Below are 8,931 nucleotides of genomic sequence, written 5' to 3' on the forward strand. Positions count from 1 at the left end.
CACCACCACCTCAGGCAGTAAATTCCAGACACCCATCAGCCTCTGCGTAAAAATGTTTTTCCTCACGTTCTCTCTAATCCTTCTGCCACTTAACTTGAATCCATAACTTCTGGTTTGAACTCTCTGCCAAGGAAATAGTTTCCTCCTGTCTACTCTGTCTCTAACTTTCACAAATTTGTACACTTCAATCATGTCACCCCTCAGGCTTCTCTGTCCTGAGAAAAGCAACCACAATCTCCAATTGCTACAATTTTCCAGCCCTGGCAATATTTTAGTTAATATTCTCTGCGTTCTCTCCAGAGTGACCTTCCTGTAATGTGGTCACCAGAATTACACCCAATACTCCAGATGCGGCCTCATCAGTGTCCTTCACCATTATATCCCGACTATTGTATTATATATCTCTGCCAATGAAGGAGAGCATTCCTTGTGCCTTCTTTACAACCTTACCTACCTGTACTGCTAGCTTTAGGGACCTGTGTATTTTCATTCCAAGGTCCCTTACTTCGTCTCCCTCTCTCAGTATATTCCCAGTTACTATGCAGTCTCTTTCACAGTTTGACCTCTCTGATGCATTACATCTCACTTATGAGAGTTGAACTCCATCTATCATTTTCCTGCCAAATCCACCAGCCCATCGATATCATTTTGGAACTTACCGCTATGCTCTACACTATCCACCACATGGCCAATTGTCTGCAAATTTCCCAATCATGCCTCCCATATCCAAGCCCAAATCGTTAATATATGAAACAAACTGTAGTGTCCCAACATCGAGCCCTGCAGAACACCACTTGTAAAGACTTTCCATTTACAAGGGCAGCCATTGACCATTACCCTTTGTTTCCTTTCACTAAGCCAACTTTGGATCCATTTTGCCCCATTACCCTGTATTCCATTGACAAATGGCAGATGGAGTTTAATCTAGGTAAATGCAAGGTGATGCATTTTGGTGGATTGAACCAGGGCAGGACTTACTCAGTTAATGGTAGGGCGCTGGGGAGAGTTACAGAACAAAGAGATCTAGGGGTACAGGTTCATAGCTCCTTGGAAGTGGAGTCACAGGTGGACAGAGCGGTGAAGAAGGTATTCAGCATGCTTGGTTTCATCGGTCAGAACATTGAATACAGGAGTTGAGACGTCTTGTTGTAGTTGTACAAGACATTGGTAAGGCCACACTTGGAATACTGTGTACAGTTCTGGCCACCCTATTATAGAAAGGATATTATTAAACTAGAAACAGTGCAGAAAAGATTTACTATCAAGACTTGATAGTTGGAGTTGCAAGGAGAGGGTGGATAGACTGGGATTTTTTTCTCTGGAGTGTAGGAGGCTGAGGAGTGACCTTATCAAGGCTATAAAATAATGAGGTGCACAGATCAGCTAGATAGTCAATATCTTTTCCCAAAGGTAGGGGAGTCTAAAACTAGAGGGCATAGGTTTAAGGTGAGAGGGGAGAGATACAAAAGGGTCCAGAGGGGCAATTTTTTCACACAGAGGGTGGTGAGTGTCTGGAACAAGCTGTCAGAGGTAGTAGTAGAGGCAGGTACAATTTTGTCTTCTAAAATGCATTTAGACAGTTAAATGGTGAAGATGGACATGGAGGGATTAATGTGGGCAACTGAGACTAGCTTAGGTGTTAAAAAAAGAGGACAGCATAGACAAGTTGGGCCAAAGGGCCTGTTTCCATGCTGTAAACCTCTATTAATCTCCGACTCTAAGCCTCAGATTTTGCCCAATGCATCCTGATATTCCTTCTGAGGACTTCGTGCAGACCCCTTTCACTCACTTTTAAAACTTCTAGCCAATTCTATTTAATTTCCTGAAGCTGATCTCCATCCACCAAGCTTGGTCCTTGGCCCTTAACCACAGTTAGCGGCAGTTAGGCAGATTATTGTCTGTCACTTACAGAGGTTGTTGTTCCCAAGACCCGTACAGTCTCACCATGTCTGTAGCCAACTTGACTGCGGTGTTTTTCAATCTCGGGCTGAACCCCCTCCCTCTAGCTATCAGTAAGTTTGTTCTCACAATACTAGTATGTGTATAACGGAGTTGAGGAGGAACTTATCCACTCAAAGGGTGGTGAATCTCTGGAATTCTCTGCCCGTTGAAGTAGTGGAGGCTGCCTCGCTGAATATATTTAAGTCACAGGTAGATAGGTTTTTGACAGACAGGGGAATTAAGGGTTATGGGGAGAAAGCGGGAATGTAGAACTGAGCCACGACAGATCAGCCATGATCTTATTGAATGGCGGGGCAGGCTCGAAGGGCTAGATGGCCTACTCCTGCTCCTATTTCTTATGTTCTTATGTATACCTCCATTTTGAATGGATGACCATTGACTGTCAGTATTATTGAGTAAGGGGCTACTTTGACATCTTAACATTATTCAACTTGTTATATATTCAGTCCTCCTTCAGAATTCCTCTCCACGCTGTGCACTGAAGCTGGAATCTTGGCCCTGTTAGCACTCGGCTGACCCTACATTTGCTGTGTACATGTACCTTTCTGCTACAAAGATGACTCACAGCTTCAGTAAATTGACATTTCCGTTGGTTCTTGTTCCTCCACAACAATAACATTCTTCACAAATCTTGGTTTGTTGACTTTATAGTCTCTTATACCTCTGCACTCTCGCTTAGACTCTGCATTTCTTTGCTTGTCACACCCTGTGTTCTCATTTTTGACACTGTTGCCACTAATAGCTTCCCCCCAGACATGGTGCATCTCACCATCTTGCATGTTTTGAAGCTCCACCATGCCTTTTTCTACACTTTCCACGGCAAGGGTAATTTCTAGCACATTTTTAGGGTTATTTCTGCCTCTGTCAACTGTTTTTTTTCCTGTATGGCAGTGTTATTCACCTCACACACTAGCCGGTCTCTCAACATCTCATTAAAGGTAGCCCAAATTCATTTGCTTGCCTCAATCACACCATAAAAGCTGTCATCACTTCCCCAGGGGCTCCTGAGTGGAAGTTATACCTGTGCAGGGTTACTGAGAGCTTCCGGCGATAACACCCCATTACTATTTGTATTAGCTCTCCCAAGGTGTTAATGTCCAGGTGTCTGGCGAAGTCAGGTTCCTCATTAGCTTGTAGGTTTGGGCACTGCTGGCTGTTGGCTGTATCACCTTCTTCTTCTCCTCACCCCCTATTTCATTTGTTTTGAAAAATATGTATTGAAATCGATCTTCCGAGTTCAGGCCAAAGATCTCTAATTGTCCGAATGAGACACAGCTGGAACTCACTGACTCTTGAATTGACCTGGCTTGAGCAAGTTCTGTTCTGTCTTCTTTGAAACATCATTAGAAACATAGAAAAACTACGGCACAATACAGGCCCTTCGGTCCATAAAGTTGTGCCGAACCTGTCCCTAACTTAGCGATTACTAGGCTGACCTATAACCCTCTATCTTACTAAGTTCCATGCACTTATCTAAAAGTCTCTTAAAAGACCGTATTGAATCTGCCTCCACCACCGTTGCCGGCAGCCCGTTCCACGTACCCACCACTCCCTGAGTGAAAAACTCAAAGAGTTTGTGGCAATTTGAATTTCTTTGTGTCTCCCATTGACCCTAGTCGCCAGTGCGACATCTCAGGGGATTGGCGACTGGCAAGATCAGTAAGTGACAAACTATTTATTGTAATGAATAAGCTATATAGAGAGCGCACAGGCAATGTGCTGCTGACTCCTTCAATTCCAGTCTCTGACTGAGAGGGAGAGCCCGCGTTCAGCCTCAGGATTCAGGCTTTTCGGCTCAGTTGGCCACTTGGGTCTCATGATTCCCAAAACTTCAACTCTAAAAGGGGCTCAGTACTACCCTTGCCTGTCCCTAAATTACCTTACGGATTGGTGTAGGAATAAAGTCACACAGAGGTCAGGCTGGGTAAGGATGGTCAAAGGCATCAGTTTTTACAACTGACAGTTTCATGGTCGCAGTCGCTGAAATAACACAGAATAATTCTTCTCTGTGTGACGGAATTCACATTCTCACACTGCTGTGAGCTCTGGCCAAATTATTAGTCCAGATTTGAGGATTACTAATCCTGGAATTTGACCAGGATTATTATTTGACTTACACCCGCTTTGTAACCCCTGGCAACATGGAAAACACTGGGGACTCCAGGAGAGGCCTCGGTATAACCAGTCGAGTCAATGTCAGAATGTCAAGGCCCTTATCCACAGGCAGATTCTGACGGACAGAATGTTCGGTCTAACTGATTGTTTAAGGTTAAGTCATTTGGTTTTATGGTCAAAGCAAATGAAGTCCAGTGTGAGTCACATGGTCATGGGCATCCATGTAACCCACAGATAAGGACACATGTTCCGTGTGTTAAACACTCGGATTATGCGGCAAATGAAATAACTGATGATTTTAAAAACATATTCAACTTTTTGAGGCCAGATATAAGTATTTACTAATTAAGGTTTTGCAAATCTCCCAATATTCAACTCAGGCTTTCTGATAACACAACCTGATTTGATTTTGATACGATTCATCACAAAGGCATATATAAAATCAGACAACAATGTATGTTGGTGCTCTGCGGTGTTGTAAACTGACTGTCTCGAAATGCTCTGCAGGAAGACATTCCTTTCTCATTTTTCTATCAGCTATTGTCTCTGTCATAAACACAGATGCTTAACATCACGAACATTACCAGCTTAGCGCTGACCACAGATTCCTAAAGCTGCTCGCAATTCACCAAACTGTGAATTATCCATATGGAAACGATAAACAATTAACATCAATGAGGTGTGAACTCACTCCATTCCCCTTCAAACATTCACTTGCACACTCACACTCGCACACTCACAGCCATACACACACACACTCACACGCATTCACACTCACACGCACTTGCACACACTCGCAAACACACACTCGCATACACACACTCACACACTCGCATACACACCCACACTCATACACACACACACACTCAAACACACTCGCAAACACAGTCGCATACACACACTCACACACTCGCATACACACTCACACTCACACACACACACACTCACACACACTCGCAAACACACCCACACTCACACACACACACACACACTCGCAAACACACTCTCATACACACACACACTCACATACACACCCACACTCACACATACACACACACTCACACTCACACACACTCGCAAACACACCCACACTCACACACACACACTCACACACACTCGTAAACACACACAGTCACCCACTTGCACACACACTCACACTCACACACTCGCACACCCACTCACTCACTCACACTCACACACACACTCAAACACTTGCACTCACATACACACTCACACATGCTCACACATGCAGGCTTGCGCACAAACACACACTCACTCACACTCGCACATACACACTCACTCATATACACGTACATGCACTCACACGCACACATATATATACACGCTCTTACACACATACATATACACATACACACACGTACACATACACACTGACTCACATACACACAGATATATGCATAGACACACACACACAAACATACACACACATATACACACACAAACATGCACACACATACACACACGTCTCTTTCACACAAACACACACATACTCTCTCCGTTATATAATATCTTTATTCATTACAACTGTGACTGTATTTTAAAAAAATGGCTTCATTGAATTGGTTGTGAAATTATTCTTGGATAACTTGATGTAAAAGGCTCTATACAAATGAAAAGCTTCCTTCCTTTCTTTGAAGGCTGTTTTTGCTGCCAATGCCATGCGTGTATAGCTGTATGTTGACGGAGCCACTATCTGTACTCGGGCGGTGTGCAGCAAGGATAATTCTTGACATAGAGGTCTTTTTCTGAATTTTCCTTTGCTGAAAAAAGTCAACTGGCTACTCAAATGCCACATTTATTTTGGGAAAAGCACATCAGGCATCTGAAAGAGCTGACACAGACAAATAAAAATCTTTGCGAATGCGTATTGTGAAATGCCGCAGTGTTATGCTTTGTCTCTGGTGAGGCCAGTGTGAAGAAGCAGAGAGTACGGTCAGGTCTCTGCAGGCACTGTGTCTCCTACAAATACCCTCGGTGGCTTCTCTGCATGTTCGGAGAAGTGCAGCCTGGCATCAGTGACAGCTCTGCACAGCCATCTCACATTGGCAAGAGATACAGACCCATAAATTCCTGACTCGCCAAGGCGCGTGTCCCAAAGTTACGCCAGGGAGTTCCTCTCTGAGATTCCCAGGGAAGGGTTTACCCAGCAATTGTCCAGAAGCATTAACTTTCCCCAGACAATCGCACTGGGAACCTTCCGACAAAGCAACATAAATCGTTATCCTCAGATAATAGTATTCTGAAGAAATAAAATCTCTTCTAACTGATATTCGACACCCACCCTGCATCCCAACAATCGACCCGATCTGACCAGAACTCTCCACTGATGACCTACCCCCACCTAATGTCCAACCCTCCCCCTGACAACTTACCCCATGACATTCAAAACCCCGCCTCATATTCAACTCAGCCGACTAATGGCCTTATATTAGAATGTGTCGATTAACTCTGTGTTAGAATGGGTTGTATTCAGTTTCATTTAAAGTTTATTTATTAGTGTCACAAGTAGCGGCACGGTAGCACAGTGAGTTAGCACTGCTGCTTCACAGCTCCAGCGTCCTGGGTTCAATTCTGGCTCAGGTCACTATCTGTGTGGAGTTTGTACATTCTCCTCATGTCTGCGTGGGTTTCCTCCGGGTGCTCCGGTTTCCTCCCACAGTCCAAAGATGTGTGGGTTAGGTTGATTGGCCGTGCTAAGAAATTGCCCCTTAGTGTCCTGGGATGCGTAGGTTAGAGGGATTAGTGGATATAATATGTAGGGAAATGGGGGTAGGGCCTGGGTGGGATAGTGTTCAGTGCAGACTTAATGGGCCGAAGGGCCTCTTTCTGCACTGTAGGGTTCTATGATTCTATGATCTATGCTTACATCAACACTTCAATGAAGTTACTGTGAAAATCTCCCAGTTGCCACACTCCGGTGCCTATTTGGGTACACTGAGGGAGAATTTAGCATGGCCAATACATCTAACCAGCACGTCTTTCAGACTATGGGAGGAAATCGGAGCACTTGGATGAAACCTGGACACAGACACAGGGAGAACGTACAAACTCTGCAGAGATAGTTCTTCGAACTCCCTCTGAACCAGGTATTAAAGATGGATAGCAAGGTAGAGAGGTGAGAGAGGGAACTGCAGAGTTTAGGTCATAGAAGCTGGAGGCTTCCAGACGGTGAGGCAAGTACAGAGTTCAGAGATGAAAGATTTTAGGGTATTATTCTGGCATTAGTGTTTGGGATCACAGGCAAGTCTGCACAACAGCCTCTTCACAGTTGTCTTGTGGAGCTGGGGCATGGGCTTCAGTGAGGGGCTGGAGAGAGGGAAGCAAATCCTAAGGTATGGGCTTCAGTGTGAGCGGTGGGGGGGGGTGCAGTAGGGGGTTTGGGGGGATTCGAGAGTCAGTGTGGACTGAAGGATCTATGCAATCATGGGGGCTTGTGTATGGAGACAGGATGAAGTCAAGGACATGGCAAATAGCAAAACATGTGAACGATGAGTACTTCATTGCAGCTGAAATCATTTATCTTAAGTTCAATTGACGTGCTTGGAGTCAGATTAGTCATCCAACTGCGTCCATTCAATCAGCTCGTATGTGTGAGAGTGCCAATGGCTGCTGCTCATCATTTAACCCTTGGCGTACAGACTTCCAAATTCACTGATTGCTTTAGTGTGTCTGTTCCATTGTCCAGCTCAGCAAGCTGCAATATCCTCTTAGAAAGGTGGCCAGGGCACACTACCCATGGATAACGCTTGAGACAAGTGCTACTCACTGAGGAGGAGCTGTGTGGGGGCCACAGAGTGCAACAGAGACTGGATACAATGAGTTTCTACTCTGGTGGAGTAGGTCATAGTGATGCTTAATTATACTATGATATCAGGGTTCTAATTATTTATCCAGGATTGTGCAAACACGCGCTGGGTTAATTTATTAATTCTAGGCACATATGAATATATATACATGGATAGAAAACTTGACGGCAGAGCTGTGTGTGCTGTGTTCTGCTCCAGGTCAAAGTGAAACTGAGACCAGGCCACATGACGCACTTCCATTAAAGTGATGGCACACTGCTATCCCTTAAAAGTTATACTACAACTTCTATAAGATAGACAACTAGTTGACATGTTTCATGTCATTTAGTTGAGAATTCTCTTCTGCTCCAAGTCAAACATCTTGGAGGGTCTACAGGGGGGGTGCCAAGGATAAGGGACCTCAGTTATATGGAGAAGCTGGGATTATTCACCTTACAAAAGAATAGGGAGGATTTAATAACATTTATCAAAAGTGTATGGGCATTTGATAGAGCGATGGGAGAAATTGCTTCTGGTGAAGACGTGATGGGCTGAATGGCCTCCTTCCGAGCCGCAACAATTCTGTGATCCTGGAAGGAGGCTCTGTAACCAGAGGATGTGCATTTGAAATAACTGGCAGGGTTACAATAAAGAGAAATGTTTTTAGCTGAGCACGTCACTATAATTTAGAACGCATCCCTTGAAAGATCGGTGGAAGCAGATTCAAACATAAACATCAGCCAACCCGAATAAGCCTGAGGGTTCCGAACTTGCTGGTTTTTGGGAAACTGGCTGGTGAAACGGAGGCGACAGCTGATCAGATGGAGCACTTGTCATTGTCCTATCGGAATTAAATCTCACTTATTGCTGCCATCACAGTTCCCCTGGCAGAGGTTTGACAGGGATTTCTAGCCTGGGAACAGCAGTCCTCAATCTCGGAGACTCTCACAGTAATGGGATCACTGTGCGACGTAGAATCGCGCATGGGTTTGACCACATGTCATCAGAGGAAGACTCACAGCATCCCAGATACACGGACAGGAGGGGG

Source organism: Carcharhinus amblyrhynchos, chromosome 29 (assembly GCF_965287045.1).
Source record: "Carcharhinus amblyrhynchos chromosome 29, sCarAmb.v2.hapA, whole genome shotgun sequence".
In the NCBI taxonomy this organism is placed as follows: domain Eukaryota; kingdom Metazoa; phylum Chordata; class Chondrichthyes; order Carcharhiniformes; family Carcharhinidae; genus Carcharhinus; species Carcharhinus amblyrhynchos.